Here is a 17,710-nt window from a genome sequence, read left to right on the forward strand (position 1 = left end):
ACAGAATTTACACTGTTCGGTCTGTAAAACACCAAAATGGTGAAAAACGGCCAAAGTCTAGGTGACAAATGTCTCGTCTTGCTAAAAATGTCCAACAATCTTTGGTTCACCATCATAGAGGAGAAATGAATCCAGAAAACGTTCATATGGAAGCAGCTGCAATCACAGAATTCAGACTGTTTTGGTTAAATATTCAACAGTCGATAAGCTGAACTATAAAACGTCAAAGGTCTAAGATGACAAATGTCTCATTTTGTCCAGAGATGTTCACTTTACTGCCATAGAGAAGGAAAGAAACCAGAAAATGTTCATGTTGAAGGAGCTGCAATCACAGAATTCAGGCTGTTTTTAAAAAGATGTTCCCATCGATGTGCTGTTTGGTGTTTAAGACCAAAAATGGGGAAAAATGTCTTGTTTTGCCACAAGTGTCCTTTTGAACGAGATTAAATGTGGTTTCACACACAATGTTAAGGTACGTGATTTGGTTCTAAGAATCCTCCTGAAATGTTCTAATGTTCTGAGGTGTTCTAGAAGGAGATCATGTGTTCTCTACAAACCTGTAGGAGGATTTAAAGGTGTCGGAACAGTTTCTTACATGGTTTAGGAGTTTCTCATGTTTTGGTTTGCTTTAAAATGAGACCAAATGAGGGTTTCGCCAACAATGTTAGGGAACATTTCTGGTTCTAAGAGGCTTTTAGACACTTTAAATGTTCCAAGAAGGAGTTTTACTCAGCTTCAGGTGCAGAGTAACAAACAGAATATTTCAGGGACGTAAAAGACATTCTGACTCTGTAACAATCATCTGTTCTATCACTGTTGTGTTTGTTGTTTCCTGAGAGTCATCCTCTCTCTGATGACATCATAGCCCCCCCCCCCCAACACGCGGTCCAATCACATCGAGAACCCGCAGAACCGAGTCAGGTTTGACTGTAGAGGAAGCAGTGAAGACGCGGAGTTACGCAGCGAAGCTTCCTGCTTTAATCAGACGTCTGGGATTCTCCCTGTGCTGCTCTGACATCATCACTGCGGGGGAAAGAGAGAGTGTGTGTGTGTGTGTGTGTGTGTGTGTGTGTGTGTGTGTGTGTGTGTGTGTGTGTGTGTGTGTGTGTGTGTGTGTGTGTGTGTGAGACTCGTCAGTTGTCGACATGTTCTTTGTAAAAACACTCACGCCTGTGTGAGCTCACCACTCGCTGAGTTTCCTTATAAAGACTGAGCAGTGTGTGTACAATGTGTCTGTGTGTGTATTGTGTGTGCGTGTATTGTGTGTGTGTGCATTGTGTGTAATATGTGCCTTAACGTGTCTGCACCGGTGGCTTCTTTAAATAACTCCTCACCTGTGAGTCATGAACCTGTCCGACCGCCGGCTCATGTCTGTTTTTCGTGGCCTTGGGGCCTAAAGATCTTGAATCCAGACCAGCTGAGCAGCAGGAGGCAGGTTTGGATCTTCAACCCCATCAGACCCTGGAGGTGGACAGACCCACAGAAGCTCCAGACCAGAAGGTTTGGGTGGAGCCGTCCATCAGGGTGGAGGTGTTCAGGAAACCAAGCGCGCCTCGGCCGGTTGAACGTCCACCACCTGCCCTGACGGGTGCGTTTGTTTCGAGCAGCAGCGAGCGCTCAATGCAGACCGAACTGCTCCTCCTGGTGGACGTCGGCCGGAACCTCCTGCTGTGACCTCGAACACCTTCACACCTTCTCCTTTCAGGGTCTTCAGTCCTTCCTCACTTTCCTCCGTTCTTCCAACATCCTTTTTTCTCTCCGTCCTTCTTTTGGTCGTTCTCCTTCACTCCATCAATCTTCTTCTATTCTTCACTCACAGGTTTCCTCCCCCTTTCTTCTCTCTCTTAGTCCTTCTTTATTCTGTCTTTCTTCATTTCTCCTCTTTCCTGTGAATGTTTCCTCCTTTACATTCTTCTTTTGACCTCCCTCTCCTTTGTTTTTCTTCCTTTTCAACTCCTTCACCTCTTCCTTCCTCTCCCGTTTCTCTTCTTTCTTCATCCTCCATAAAAGGAAGTCAAGGAAGAGGAAGAAGAGGACAGCAAGGATAAGGAGGTTGAAGGCAAGGAGAACAACGAAGAGACGAAGAAGGATGACGAGGAGACAGAAGAGGAGGAGGACGAGGGGGAGGAGGAAAAGAGGAGGACTCTGAAGCAGAAGACGACGAGAAAAGGAGGTTAAAAAGAGAAGAAGACAATGACGAAGAAGAGGAGAAGGTCAGGGAAGAGGATGAAGAGGAGGAGGAAGAGAAGGACCAGAAGGACTAGGAGGAGGACAAGGATCAGGATGAAGATGAAGAGGAGGAGAAAGAGGACACAAAAGAGAATGAGGACTTGAAGGACGAAGAACATGGTAAGGAGGACGAGGAGGAAGACAACAACAATGAAGAGAATGAGATGGAGGACAAAGAGGATGAAGATACTGAGGAGAAAAAGGATGAAGACGAAGAAGAGAAGGAAGAGGAAGACGAAGTAGAGGAGAAAAAGGATGACGAGGAGATGGAAAAGGTGGATGAAGATGAGGAGGAAAAGGACCAGAAGTAGGACGAGGAGGAGGAGAAAGAGGACATAAAAGATGAGGACGATGATGAGGAAGACAAAGAGGAGAAGAAAAAATATGAGGAGGAGGGTTTAGAGAAAGAGGAGGAACACGGGAAGATGATGACGAAGATGGTGAGAAGGAGGACTTAGAGGAGGAAGAAGAGGAGGAGAACAAGATGAAGGACAAGGAAGATGGAGATGGAGATGAGGACGAGGAGGTGGAAGAGAAAGAATAAGACGAGGAAGAAGAAGATGATGAGTATGAGGTGGATGAAGATGAGGAGGACAGGGAGAAGGAAGACAATGAGGACGAAGAGGAGGAGAAGGACCAGAAGTAGGACTAGAAGGAGGAGAAAGAAGACAAAGGAGGAGGAGGAGAAAAAGATGAGAAGGATGAGGGTTTGGAGGGCAAAGACGGAGAGAAGGAGGAGGAGGACTAGGAAGAAGAAGACAATGAGGACGAGATTTAAACTTTCTGAACCTTCAACTGGTTTAAAAGTTTGGTCCGACATCATTTCATCAAATTTAAATTAATCCTGGAGGTGAGGAGGTTCTACAGGGTTCTGGAGGTGTGAGACACGGGTTTAGCTTAGCTTAGCTTAGCTTAGCTTAGCTTAGCTTAGCTTAGTCTGGTTTAGCATGTTGCTAACTTCAGCTGATTAGCAGTAAACAGCTCAGTGGTGGAACGTGTGAGAGAAATATGAAAACATCTGTGTGGCTCTCAGTTTATTTACAGGCTGCATACCAGTTCTCACACACACACACACACACACACACACACACACACACACAGAGGTGTGTGTGTGTGTGTGTGTGTGGCATGCACATGTCGGGGTGTGTCTGTTGTGTGTGTGTTTGCGTAGGCGTTGTGTAGAAACACCGCAGCAGGACTTCCACTGATGTGGTCGTTCAGCTGCACCGACCCACCAATCAGACGGGAGGAGGGCGATGATGTCACGCAGGTCACGGAGCGGTAAAAGTGGTGACAGCAGACAGAACCATGTTTTTCCACCGCGTCGTCTCGGAAACAAAGCGTTTTTAAAAAGTTTAAGGAGGTTTAGTCCCCATGAAGGCTGTAAAATGAGCTGGCTGTTTCCTATTGGCTCACGTCCAGGTCACGTGACTCGCAGGGTTCTTCAAGTTTACACCTAAAACCAGCAACAAAGTCCTCATGAGGAAGCACAAACGTAGGACCAGTGGTGTGAGGTGTTTTCAGTCACCGTTTGCTTTCATTTTCTCTTCTTTTTTACGATTTGTTTAGATTCGGGAAGTGATCGTAGTTTAGGTTGAAGTACGCCGGCTGTGGTTTACTCCAGTTTTCAGTCAGCGTTTACATTCGTTTTCAGCTGCATTCTGCTTTTATCTTTCCTGTTTGGTTAAGTTTTACCATAAAACTACAGTCACATCACCAGACTCACAGTGGCACAAAAACTCGCCTTTTTTAATTTTGTGTTTGTTGAATGTCGGGATACTCGATTGATTTTTCAATTTCCACCTGATCAGCCGTTTGTCCATCAGTTTGGGTGGATTTTAAACTCTTCTGGCAGCGGCTCTAACACTTTGTTTTAAACTCCCTCGACTTTAAGGCTTCGTGTGCGTTTTCGAGTTCCCGGACATTTTCCAGACCCGTGAATCCTCAAAGGGTCTGAGGTGATTCAGAGCAGCTTCTACGTACGAAACCTTAAAGAATCATGACTGTAAGTGGGATAAGTTGTGAATCAGGACCCCAACACTCTCACTGTCTGAGTCAGCAAACCTCTGGGCCTGAATTCCCCGGCGGTTCTTGGCGCTGTCGCCATGTCAGACTCTCAGAGTGCTGGTGGGCGTCAAAGCGCTCATACTTGGTGGTTTTTCTGTATCTGCAGCCCATTTTCACAATCATCCAGCAGTTTGTGCACAGAATCACTCCCCACCACTGCAGTACATGAATATAGATACAAAAACCGGAGAGGAGATGAAATAAGATGAGATAATACAAGATGTGAGAAGATGAGATATGTTGAATTAGGATGAGACAAGATGAAAAAGACAAGGTAAGATTAAATGAGATGACATACAATAAGACGTGATAAGATGAGAAAAGATAAGATGAGATTAGATGAGGTGAGATGAGATTAAATGACAAAAATGAAATAAGATAAAGATAAAGAAAAGATACAATAAGATGAGGTCAGATGAGATTAGATGAGATGAAGCAAGATGAGATACAATAAGACGAGATGAGAAGCTGAGAGAAGACAAGACGAGATAAGATAAGATGAGATAAGATGATATACAATAAGACGTGATAAGATGAGAAAAGATAAGAAGACGACATTAGATGAGGTGAGATAAGATTGAATGACAAAATGAAATAAGATAAAGAAAAGAAAAGATACCATAAGATGAGGTCAGATGAGATGAAGCAAAATGAGATACAATAAGATGAGATGAGAGAAGCTGAGATAAGGTGAAATATAATGAAGATGAGACAAGATGTTGGGTCAAATTTGGAGCCATTTTATTTTTTCCTCCAGCCATTTTCAAATAGTTTTTTCAACCATTTTTGAAGATGTTCTAAATTGCTGTAACATTTGGGGACAATTTTCACATCAGCTCAGAACTGTTTTGCCGTTGTGGATAGACCATCAGTCACTTTGGACTTAACCGTATGTTTGGACACATGTTTGCTGTTTGGCACATGTTCCGTGTCACCTTCGACATATTTACACTAATTTGTGTTCCATTTTGAACATTTGTTGAATTGTTTTGGAGAACTCAAAGAAGAACTCAACAGGTTTCTGGTTGTCGGTCGAGATCACGCAATTTTCTGTTTTTCCCTGAATCTGTTCCAGAAAATGCTTTGTTTTTGGTGAACTTTTAAAGAGGACATTTAGAATAAAGTGATTTAGCTGAAATATCAGTATTTTGAGCTCACACATGTCCGACTGTCGGAAAGATGAGAAGAAAAAAAGGTGTGACGTATGTTAGTGTAGATATGGAGAAATCACGTTAGAAGTTCATGGAAGCAACAAAATCTCAATAAAGCTTACTCTGATTCACACTGAGGTACTTTCTGCTTCTGCTCCACAGGAAGAGTTTGGATTAATGACATGTTACCATACTTATGAGGTTCATAGCAAGTTTCTATAATCAAAGGTGTGAAAAATGCAAGAAACTTGAGTTAAAATAGGTTTTAAAAAACCCCAAAATATGATGCCAGCGTCTGTGTGTCTGAAAAACTGGAGCCTACTTTGAATTTTTCTCTCAAACTTCCTGATTTTGTTGAAGGTGTTTCTCTGACGTGAGGTTTGTTGTTGGAAAGACGATCTGTCAAACTATTTAACTCAGCTTCAGAGGGCAGGAGATTACTTGTTGATTTGTTATGAATAGTTTTCTTCCCCGGTCCCTTTCATTCTCTCTTTCTGCCGTCTATTTTTAGGTTTCCATCCGGAGGAGGCTCGTCTTCGTGCACATGTGGTTTCTGTGGGGATTTGTTTCTATATTTACCTGATCCAGCTGGACGGAGGGCAGAACCAGATCACACTGCGGGGATTATGGACCCCATCTGGACGTCGACCTCCAGGACTTTCTGCACAAATCCAGGTAGAACGTCGTCGGGTTTGAACAATCTGCTTCAGCACAGAAACATTCAATTAATGCTGATTAAAGAGCTGCTTTCACACACACACATCCGTCAGGGAGTCCGACGACGTCTCAGCTGCTCTTTGTGCCTTTTTAAGGGCATGAAAGACGCAAAACTGCAAAGAATTTCTTTTTCGCTATCACTGTTTATCTTATCGACTTCTCGGATAGATTTGTGGAGTCATGGGGGAAGCGTCTGACTAAGTGAATGTCAACAGTGAGTGTAAAATAGCGGGAAAACCCAACATTACATTGGAGCAAACACCTTCTGAGGAATCAGTTTTATGTGTTGCAGCTGATTTAATATCAACTCTCAGCCGGGAAAGAGCAGCATAAACAACACGCTGAAATATAGATGAGAGCACGGAGCCAGCATGAATAAATCAGACTAAAAACCTGCTTGTGTATGTTGACAGGGAGAACAGCACATTAAGAAGCCAGTCGTGTCGGCGCTGACATGACACCGAGTGACGGGTTTAAGTCTAAGAGTCCAAACAACCAAAACACACGTCGGACCGGATCAGAGTCTTCGTCGATGACACCGTCCTCATCGTCTACGAACGCTGCCGACGATTCTGGAGGATAGCTTCATAAAACGTCACGGAAAATAATCAGATAATCTCTGACTAGTTTAAAGAAGAACATTTCTATAAGGGCTGGACCTGAATATCCGAATATCCGAATATTCGCTCGCTACGGCGGTATCCGGATATAAATTTTGGTATCCGAATATTCGGCTCATCTCGGCTCCTCCGTTCGTGTTTGTTACCACCACCCGAATGGCCGGGTTGCCGCCCCCCCCCGTCGGACGTTACGGGGCGGAACAAATATCTGGATATTCGTCTTTAATAGGGCCCGAATATTCGGAGACCAGAAACCACTATTCGGTCCAGCCCTAGTTTCTATTTGTAAACATACCGATTTATGATGTGAACATTATTTACAGTTTTGCCCTGATTCTGTTTTATTACAATCTACATTTCTTTATACAATTAGTATGTTTTTGTGACTTTTACCAGTCATCTATATTAATCTGTAAAACAAAAGTAGATGGCTTAAAAAAATACCACTACCTGCAGTTAAATAACGTTGAGATTGTGTAAATTAAATAAACAGTACTCAGTAATATCATCAAATATTGTTATTTTCAGCTGCTTTAAATGCAGCCAGTATAAATATAGCATCATTTAATGGCTGGACTTTGTAAAAGAACAATTTGTTGTTTGTCAAATGTCAGATTTTTCACGTGGATATTTGTTTTACTTTATGTACTTTGCCTATTTTTCATTTATTTTTTTAAGTCAAAATGAAAACTGACATTGTTGTTGTGATTTTTTAACCAGTTCTCACTTCATCTGTAACCAATAAGAACAAAATAAATTTTCAAACAGTAAACTGCATTAAAACATTTGTTAAAAACATTCTTATTTAGAGTGTAAAGTAACAGTAAAACTCAGTAATGAGCTGATTTAATTACAGCCAGTTTAAATATCATTTTACATTGTAAAAAGTCTGTTTACATTAAGGTTTTCCCCCCTAAACTAATATTTTCTGGGTGGTTTTAACTCAGAAAAGGTGGAACAATTCCAGTGACAGTCCTGGTTTTTACACATCCAGCGGCAGCAGTGTGAACTTTCATACCCTGAAGCTTCGTAGAAACCGTCCCTCAGCTCCAGACGCCACCGAATGACTCCACTCGGCGTCAAAGGTCTGACAGCTCCGACCCACCGGACCGTCGGAGCTCCACGCCCACCGTGACTCTGCAGGACGCTGTGTACATCACCACGGGAATCATCATCATCATCGTCAGCGTCTTCATCCTCTCAGCGCTGCAGCACTTCTGAGAAACAGCCGAGGTTGAGAAAGCGGCCGACCACAGCACCAATTTAGGCCAAACCGCCGTATGCGATCTGTCCAAACATGACAGGGAACGGGGGGAATTATGTGAGGAGCAGCGAGGGTGGGGAAGGGAAAGACAAACCATGAGGAGAACGATGTGGTTTCACAGCTGGACACTCACAAACACCCAAGCTGCTCCAAGGAAAAGGTCACAGCTTTGTCCTGTCCACAGTCCCGTCACAGCCCAGAAACACTCCAACAACATGAAGGGAACATACTGGGAACACTTCAACAACATAGCAGGAACATACTGGGAACACTTCAACAACATGAAGGGAACATACTGGGAACACTTCAACAACATAGCAGGAACATGATGGGAACACTTCAACAACATGAAGGGAACATACTGGGAACACTTCAACAACATAGCAGGAACATACTGGGAACACTTCAACAACATGAAGGGAACATACTGGGAACACTTCAACAACATAGCAGGAACATGATGGGAACACTTCAACAACATGAAGGGAACATACTGGGAACACTTCAACAACATAGCAGGAACATGACGGGAACACTTCAACAACATAGCAGGAACATGACGGGAACACTTCAACAACATAGCAGGAACATGATGGGAACACTTCAACAACATAGCAGGAACATAATAGAAACACTTCAACAACATAGCAGGAACATAATAGAATTACTTCAACAACATAGCAGGAACATGATGGGAACACTTCAACAACATAGCAGGAACATGATGGGAACACTTCAACAACATAGCAGGAACATGACGGGAACACTTCAACAACATGAAGGGAACATACTGGGAACACTTCAACAACATGAAGGGAACATACTGGGAACACTTCAACAACATAGCAGGAACATGATGGGAACACTTCAACAACATGAAGGGAACATACTGGGAACACTTCAACAACATAGCAGGAACATGATGGGAACACTTCAACAACATAGCAGGAACATGACGGGAACACTTCAACAACATAGCAGGAACATGATGGGAACACTTCAACAACATAGCAGGAACATGATGGGAACACTTCAACAACATAGCAGGAACATGATGGGAACACTTCAACAACATAGCAGGAACATGATGGGAACACTTCAACAACATAGCAGGAACATGATGGGAACACTTCAACAACATGAAGGGAACATACTGGGAACACTTCAACAACATAGCAGGAACATGACGGGAACACTTCAACAACATAGCAGGAACATGACGGGAACACTTCAACAACATAGCAGGAACATGATGGGAACACTTCAACAACATAGCAGGAACATGATGGGAACACTTCAACAACATAGCAGGAACATGATGGGAACACTTCAACAACATAGCAGGAACATGATGGGAACACTTCAACAACATGAAGGGAACATGATAGAAACACTTCAACAACATAGCAGGAACATGATGGGAACACTTCAACAACATGAAGGGAACATACTGGGAACACTTCAACAACATAGCAGGAACATGACGGGAACACTTCAACAACATAGCAGGAACATGATGGGAACACTTCAACAACAGGAAGGGAACATACTGGGAACACTTCAACAACATAGCAGGAACATGACGGGAACACTTCAACAACATAGCAGGAACATGATGGGAACACTTCAACAACATGAAGGGAACATAATAGAAACACTTCAACAACATAGCAGGAACATGATGGGAACACTTCAACAACATACCAGGAACATGATGGGAACACTTCAACAACATAGCAGGAACATGATGGGAACACTTCAACAACATAGCAGGAACATGATGGGAACACTTCAACAACATAGCAGGAACATGATGGGAACACTTCAACAACATGAAGGGAACATAATAGAAACACTTCAACAACATAGCAGGAACATGATGGGAACACTTCAACAACATACCAGGAACATGATGGGAACACTTCAACAACATAGCAGGAACATGATGGGAACACTTCAACAACATAGCAGGAACATGACGGGAACACTTCAACAACATGAAGGGAACATACTGGGAACACTTCAACAACATAGCAGGAACATGATGGGAACACTTCAACAACACGAAGGGAACATACTGGGAACACTTCAACAACATAGCAGGAACATGATGGGAACACTTCAACAACATGAAGGGAACATACTGGGAACACTTCAACAACATAGCAGGAACATGACGGGAACACTTCAACAACATAGCAGGAACATGACGGGAACACTTCAACAACATAGCAGGAACATGATGGGAACACTTCAACAACATAGCAGGAACATAATAGAAACACTTCAACAACATAGCAGGAACATGACGGGAACACTTCAACAACATAGCAGGAACATGATGGGAACACTTCAACAACATAGCAGGAACATAATAGAAACACTTCAACAACATAGCAGGAACATGACGGGAACACTTCAACAACATAGCAGGAACATGATGGGAACACTTCAACAACATAGCAGGAACATGATGGGAACACTTCAACAACATAGCAGGAACATGATGGGAACACTTCAACAACATAGCAGGAACATGACGGGAACACTTCAACAACATGAAGGGAACATACTGGGAACACTTCAACAACATAGCAGGAACATGATGGGAACACTTCAACAACATGAAGGGAACATACTGGGAACACTTCAACAACATAGCAGGAACATGATGGGAACACTTCAACAACATGAAGGGAACATACTGGGAACACTTCAACAACATAGCAGGAACATGACGGGAACACTTCAACAACATAGCAGGAACATGACGGGAACACTTCAACAACATAGCAGGAACATGATGGGAACACTTCAACAACATAGCAGGAACATGATGGGAACACTTCAACAACATGAAGGGAACATACTGGGAACACTTCAACAACATAGCAGGAACATGACGGGAACACTTCAACAACATAGCAGGAACATGATGGGAACACTTCAACAACAGGAAGGGAACATACTGGGAACACTTCAACAACATGAAGGGAACATAATAGAAACACTTCAACAACATAGCAGGAACATGATGGGAACACTTCAACAACATAGCAGGAACATGATGGGAACACTTCAACAACATAGCAGGAACATGATGGGAACACTTCAACAACATAGCAGGAACATGACGGGAACACTTCAACAACATGAAGGGAACATACTGGGAACACTTCAACAACATAGCAGGAACATAATAGAAACACTTCAACAACATAGCAGGAACATGACGGGAACACTTCAACAACATGAAGGGAACATACTGGGAACACTTCAACAACATAGCAGGAACATGATGGGAACACTTCAACAATATGAAGGGAACATACTGGGAACACTTCAACAACATAGCAGGAACATGATGGGAACACTTCAACAACATAGCAGGAACATAATAGAAACACTTCAACAACATAGCAGGAACATGACGGGAACACTTCAACAACATAGCAGGAACATGACGGGAACACTTCAACAACATAGCAGGAACATGATGGGAACACTTCAACAACATAGCAGGAACATGATGGGAACACTTCAACAACATAGCAGGAACATGACGGGAACACTTCAACAACATAGCAGGAACATGATGGGAACACTTCAACAACATGAAGGGAACATACTGGGAACACTTCAACAACATGAAGGGAACATACTGGGAACACTTCAACAACATGAAGGGAACATACTGGGAACACTTCAACAACATAGCAGGAACATGATGGGAACACTTCAACAACATAGCAGGAACATGATGGGAACACTTCAACAACATGAAGGGAACATACTGGGAACACTTCAACAACATGAAGGGAACATACTGGGAACACTTCAACAACATGAAGGGAACATACTGGGAACACTTCAACAACATAGCAGGAACATGACAGGAACACTTCAACAACATAGCAGGAACATGACGGGAACACTTCAACAACATAGCAGGAACATGAGGACAGCCCCCTGGTGTTTAACGTGAGGAAGTGCATCTCACTACAGACAGATGAACATTTCATTACTGAGAGGCTAATCTGATGCTAAACAGAAGGAAAACAAAGGCTAATCAGTGTGTGTGCTACACTGCTAACACGTGCTAAACTAGCTAAACGTGACTGTGTACATTGTCAAACAGCTCAGGAGCCTGTTAGCATGCTAGCTAATTCATCCAACTTATCACTCCACTGTCCACCAAAAAAGTTAAAGTTTTTCAACAAACTCGAAGGAAACTATGGAACGGAGAAAAACAACAAAAACACGCAAAGCAACAATGAACAACAACAACAAGAAAATAGTCAACCGCAGAGACACAAAACACCAAAAAACAACGATGAAAAAATAGACAAAAAAACTGCCACAAAACACAAAAACAAATACAAAAAGACACACAAAGCAACCACAAAGAGAAACAAAACAACCATAAAGAGAAACAAAACAACCACAAAGAGAAACAAAACAACCACAAAGAGAAACAAAACAACCATAAAGAGAAACAAAACAACCACAAAGAGACACAAAACAACCATAAAGAGAAACAAAACAACCACAAAGAGAAACAAAACAACCATAAAGAGAAACAAAACAACCACAAAGAGAAACAAAACAACCACAAAGAGAAACAAAACAACCATAAAGAGAAACAAAACAACCACAAAGAGAAACAAACAACCATAAAGAGAAACAAAACAACCATAAAGAGAAACAAAACAACCACAAAGAGAAACAAAACAACCACAAAGAGAAACAAAACAACCATAAAGAGAAACAAAACAACCATAAAGAGAAACAAAACAACCACAAAGAGAAACAAAACAACCAGAAAGAGAAACAAAACAACCATAAAGAGAAACAAAACAACCACAAAGAGAAACAAAACAACCATAAAGAGAAACAAAACAACCACAAAGAGAAACAAAACAACCATAAAGAGAAACAAAACAACCACAAAGAGAAACAAAACAACCATAAAGAGAAACAAAACAACCACAGAGAAACACAAAACAACCATAAAGAGAAACAAAACAACCACAGAGAGACACAAAACAACCATAAAGAGAAACAAAGGAACCATAAAGAGAAACAAAACAACCACAAAGAGAAACAAAACAACCATAAAGAGAAACAAAACAACCATAAAGACACACAAAGCTACAACAGACACAGGAAGAATGAGGGTCAGTTCGATGTTTTTAACTGTGAATCATTTTTCAGTTTTGTGCGTTTCCCTCAGTTGTCAGTTTGTTTTGTTCATCTCTGGAGAGTCGGAGGATGTGAGGCGGTGACGCACAACAGGTTTCCTCCTGCGCTGCGTTAGCGCTGACTCACTGCAGGTACGCTCCACCTGCCTTTTGATCTCCCGGTTCGGTTCCGTCGGCTCGGTTCTCCGTTTGAAGCTCTCTCCTCCGTCGGCTCGCTCCCTGGAGACGCCGAGCGTTAATGTGAGCCAGAGTTTGACTTCCCTCTGAAGAGTCTGAGTGCTTTATGTAACAGCAACAGCACCGCACACACAGACACACAACCTGTCCTGTGGACGCTTTGAAGCCGTCGGAGGAGAGAAAGTTTCCACCGACGGTCGATGCATTCGTCATCCGTTAAAGAAATATTCAAAGAATCTGAAGGGTGTTAGACACGCAAAACGAGCAGGAAGACACAAAACAACCACAAAGAGACACTAAACAACCACAAAGACGCACAAAATGAACACAAAGAGACACAAAACATCCACAAAGAGACACAAAACATCCACAAAGAGACACAAAACAACTACAAAGAGACACAAAAGCACCACAAAGAGACAAAACAACCACAAAGGGACACAAAAGCACCACAAAGAGACAGAAAACAACCACAAAGAGACACAAAACAACCACAAAGAGATACAAAACAACCACAAAGAGACACAAAACAGCCACAACATTAACAAAGATTTCCAGCTCCATGTCCACTACATGTGTTTTTCCTGCATGTAAACGAACCACATCTGAAAATCGTCCTCACGGTGGGCGGCCACTCGAGGTCACCTGGCAGAGCTTTCAGTTTGACAGTCCCGTAGATGAGTTGCTTCAACATGGGGACTCGACCGCCAACTTTCCCTTTTATTTTGAAAATACTTCAGTGAAAAGTATTTCTGAAAGCACGCTGACCGCCCACCATGCATGGGACTTTGGATGCGACATCCAGTGGACCAGTAGCTTCAGAGAAACACAACAACAACGGTGTGTTTGAGTGTCAGGACTGCTTTGTGCAACCAAGAAAACAGTCGAGTCGTTTTTGTGTCATTTTGTGTCTCATTTGGGTCATTTTGCCTCTTTTTTTATCATTTTGTCTCATTTTTGTGTCTCGTTCTTGTCGTTTTGAGTCTCGTTTTTGTAGCTTTGTTTCTGGTTTGAGTCATTTTGCGTCTCATTTTGATCATTTAGCGGCTTGTTTTTTGTGGCTCACTTTAGTTGTGTGTATTGTGTGTGTTGTCCATCTGTCTGTGTGTGTTGTGTGTGTCTGTGTGTGTTGTGTGCATCTGTGTGACGGGCAGCTTATATAAAAGACGTGTTTTTGTTTGGAACCTGATTCTGCAACGTCGCCTCTAATTGCTGCTCTGCACAAACACTCTTTGTTGGAACTCCACATTTTGGTTTTTCTGTTTAATTTATCGTTCTATTTACGTTCCAAACATGTCTGCGCCGCGTCCAGCGGAGGAAACAGACGACGGACACGCTTCACAACGGTCCGACCTGCGAGCTGAATAATCGACGCTGGGATGTAATTGAGGAGTGTTTATGAAAGACGATGCATTTTTGATGAGCCGATTTAACGGCTTCGTCTGCTGCGACGTCTTGATGGAACCGTGAGAAGCTTTCCATCCTCCTCTGTGTTTATCAGATCATTTACTGGAATCACAGGAAAATAAAGACACCAGAGACACGGCAGATCCCACAGTCAAACAGAGACGTAAAGAAGATTTGTGCCTCAGAGGCCGAACATCGACCTGTTGGTGAGTCTGACAGACAGGAAGTCGGTCTGTCCTTCAACCTAAAGTCCTGCAGATCTGTGGACGTTTTTCAGATGAAAAACTTCTGGAACATGACCAGCATGACAAATGAGTCACCTACAAGCAGAGAGAAAACACCACAAAGACACACAAAAAACACAACAGACACACAAAAAACACTACAGAGACACAAAAAACACAAAGACGCACAAAAAACACTACAGACACACAAAAAACACTACAGAGACACAAAAAACACAACAGACACACAAAAAACACTACAGAGACACAAAAAACACAACAGACACACAAAAAACACTACAGAGACACAAAAAACACAACAGACACACAAAAAACACAACAGACACACAAAAAACACTACAGAGACACAAAAAACACAACAAAGAGACAAAAAACACTACAGAGACACAAAAACACAAAGACGCACAAAAAAACACTACAGACACACAAAAAACACAACAGACACAAAAACAGAACAAAGAGACACAGAAAACACAACAAAAACATAAAAAATACAACAAAGAGACACACAAAAAATGCTACAGACACACAAAAAACACAACAAAGACACACAAAAACACTACAGAGACACAAAAACACACAATGAAGACACAAAAAAACACAAAGACACACAAAAACACAACGAAGACACACAAAAAACACAAAGACACACAAAAACACAACGAAGACACACAAAAAACACAAAGACACACAAAAAACACAAAGACACAAAAAAAACACAAAGACACACAGAAAACACTACAAAGAGACACACAAAAAATGCTACAGACACACAAAAAACATTACAGACACACAAAAACACAAAGACACACAAAAAAATACAACAAAGAGACACACAAAAAATGCTACAGACACAAAAAACATTACAGACACACAAAAACACAACGGAGACAAAAAAAACTACAGAGACACAAAAGCAGAACAAAGAGAAACAAAAAACACAACAAAGAGACACAAAAAACACAACAAAGATACAACAACAGAACAAAGAGACACAGAAAACACAACAGACACACAAAAAACAAATAAAAGGGGAAGCTAAGTTAACAGTAAATTACAAAACAGTAACACAAAGGCACCAGTAACAGATAACAAAAACGCCACAAAGTGTTTGTGTCTCTTTGTGGTCATTTTGTGCCTGTTTGTGGTGTTTTTGTGGTATTTTGCGTGTCTTTGTGGTGTTTGTGGTGTTTTTTTGTGTCTGTGGCGTTTTTGTGTCTTTGTGGTGTTTTTTGTGTCTTTGTGGTATTTTTTGAGCCTTTGTGGTGTTTTTTGTGTCTTTGTGGTGTTTTTTTGCGTCTTTGTGGCGTTTTGCGTGTCTTTGTGGTGTTTTTTTGTGTCTTTGTGGTATTTCTTTGTGTCTTTGTGGTGTTTTTTTGTGTCTCTGTGGTGTTTTTTTGTGTCTTTGTGGCATTTTGCATGTCTTTGTGGTATTTCTTTGTGTCTTTGTGGTGTTTTTTGTGTCGTGGCGTTTTGCGTGTCTTTGCGGTATTTCTTTGTGTCTTTGTGGTATTTCTTTGTGTCTTTGTGGTGTTTTTTTGTGTCGTTGTGGTGTTTTTTTGTGTCTTTGTGGCATTTTGCATGTCTTTGTGGTATTTCTTTGTGTCTTTGTGGTGTTTTTTGTGTCGTGGCGTTTTGCGTGTCTTTGCGGTATTTCTTTGTGTCTTTGTGGTATTTCTTTGTGTCTTTGTGGTGTTTTTTTGTGTCGTTGTGGTGTTTTTTTGTGTCTTTGTGGTGTTTTTTGTGGCGTTTTGCGTGTCCTTGTGGTGTTTTTTGTGTCTTTGTGGCATTTTGCGTGTCTTTGTGTCTTTGTGGTATTTCTTTGTGTGTTTGTGGTGTTTTTTTGTGTCTCTGTGGTGTTTTGTGTGTCTTTGTGGTATTTCTTTGTGTGTTTGTGGTGTTTTTTTGTGTCTTTGTGGCGTTTTGCGTGTCTTTGTGGTGTTTTTGTGTCTTTGCTGTCAGTTTTTTTTTTTTTTTACAACTCTGGTCCTCAGTGCGACTGTTTGATCTGAACATCGTCATCAAAGACGTGGATTAAAGCCTCGACCTTGTTGTGGTCAGCTGACACACACACAGAGAAGCAGATGTTTGTCCTCACCTGGTCCTCCATACAGCAGCAACGCATGAAGAACTGGAGGTTTAATTTGTTCTGGAGAACGTTCTACTGAGAACACAACAAAACACCACAAAGAGACACAAAAACACCATCAGACGTCTGCAGAAATTGAAAATATGCGTGAAAACACAGTCAGCGCTTTAACACGCATGTGGAGAACACACAGCAGGTCATGAGGTCTCACACACACACACACACACACACACACACACACACACACCTGGACTGACATCAGTGTGCGACCACAACAAGGTGTCGGCTGCAGTCACTTTCTGTAATGACTCAGCAGAGATCAAACACACACATCTGACGGGCTTTGATGACTCGACACACACGCACACACGTTAACACACACACACACACACACACACACAGACAGGAAGTGAACCTCTGCATTTGTTCTGTTTCGCTCTGACTGAAACAAAAACCTCCTCAGCTCTGATTAATCCAAAGAAAACATCCTGATATTAAAACTAGAACGTCACAGTCAGAACCCGAAACCTGCTGAAGGTTCTA

This window comes from Acanthochromis polyacanthus, chromosome 20 (assembly GCF_021347895.1).
Source record: "Acanthochromis polyacanthus isolate Apoly-LR-REF ecotype Palm Island chromosome 20, KAUST_Apoly_ChrSc, whole genome shotgun sequence".
Classification (NCBI taxonomy): Eukaryota; Metazoa; Chordata; class Actinopteri; family Pomacentridae; genus Acanthochromis; species Acanthochromis polyacanthus.